Source organism: Schistocerca cancellata, chromosome 5, assembly GCF_023864275.1.
Source record: "Schistocerca cancellata isolate TAMUIC-IGC-003103 chromosome 5, iqSchCanc2.1, whole genome shotgun sequence".
Lineage (NCBI taxonomy): Eukaryota > Metazoa > Arthropoda > Insecta > Orthoptera > Acrididae > Schistocerca > Schistocerca cancellata.
In genome coordinates this window covers 672,985,723-672,987,076 of record NC_064630.1, presented here as the reverse complement: position 1 = coordinate 672,987,076, position 1,354 = coordinate 672,985,723, and the positions used below count along the sequence as shown (strand labels likewise).

At 44.8% G+C, this 1,354-nt stretch overlaps 1 non-coding gene across 1 annotated transcript; it reads right to left on the bottom strand.

Annotated features, from left to right (window-relative positions):
• Positions 1-420: 420 nt before the first annotated feature.
• Positions 421-527, bottom strand: LOC126189816 (U6 spliceosomal RNA). Its single transcript, XR_007538228.1, has one exon. It is a non-coding gene; the product is annotated as a U6 spliceosomal RNA (small nuclear RNA).
• Positions 528-1,354: the final 827 nt, after the last annotated feature.

The following is a 1,354-nucleotide window of genomic DNA, read 5'->3' as shown; positions in this document are numbered from 1 at the left end:
CGACTCTGCAGCATCTCGTATTTGTCACATCAGGAACTGCTGAACATAACGCTTCATCCTTAAAATAAAAAGCGTTATGTCTGTCGAACGTGGTCACCATGACTAGGACCATCTTTACTGGTCCATCTAACCAGAAACAATTCATTGAAGAAGTGATGAACAAATAACTCCCAATGTGACGGTGTACCATCTTGGTGAAACATTATCCATGATGGAAATTTCTGTGACTGAGGTGCAGCGTGAATTTACAACAATTCCAGACAGGCTTTTGTCGCAGCTTTTTTTTGTTTTGTTTTTTGTTTTGTTTGGTGCGGATGTCCCATGACACCCGTTCAAGTTCAGTGTTGAACCGTTGACTCAGTTTTTTATTACAGATGGCAGCTAACCCTCTGACCGAACACGCTGAGCTACCGAGCCGGCATAAATGTGGGACGCTTCACGATTTTGTGTGTCATCCTTGCGCAGGGACCATGCTAATCTTCTCTGTATCTTTCCAATTTTAGTAAATGTACTGCCGTAGCAAGTACGCAGTAGACTCTGTGAATGCTCCTATCTCCTGTACCACACTGTGTAGGTTCTCCGAGCCAGAGATGCAGACATTATGTCTCTTTACTTTCCCGAATATGTGAAAAGTCACTTTATCTGGAAAAAAAGACTGTTTAACACAATAAACTGGCAGCCAAGATCGCAGGAATTATTTTTATTCCATGATTACCGGTTTCGGCGAAACTAAAGCCGCCACCATCGGATCTTAGGAGACATACAGGTTACAACATCAAGGCAAACCTTGTGTTACAAGCATCTACAGGGTGAAAAGTATTTAAACCGACAAACTCTGGGAGGTTGTAGGGGACATCAAAACAAACATTTTTCCTGTTGTCGGTTGGCTCAAATGGTTCAAATGGCTCTGAGCACTATGGGACTCAACATCTTAGGTCATAAGTCCCCTAGAACTTAGAACTACTTAAACCTAACTAACCTAAGGACATCACACACACCCATGCCCGAGGCAGGATTCGAACCTGCGACCGTAGCAGTCCCGCGGTTCCGGAGTGCAGCGCCAGAACCGCTAGACCACCGCGGCCGGCTGTTGTGGGTTGGCAAGAGAGCCAACCCGGTACTACTAGAGGAAGCCGAAAGGCACGCGTTTTAGCTCATGCAGGCTGGCGTGAGGTCTGGAACAGAACAAGGAAATTAAACTTAGAAAAAACTGACGTAGCTGGTGGAATACTTAACTTTAATCCATAAATGGTGAACATCGCTCCTGATGGTACATGTTTTATAGCATCAATAGTAACTGGTAATGGCGCCTTGCTAGGTCGTAGCAAATGACGTAGCTGAAGGCTATGCTAAC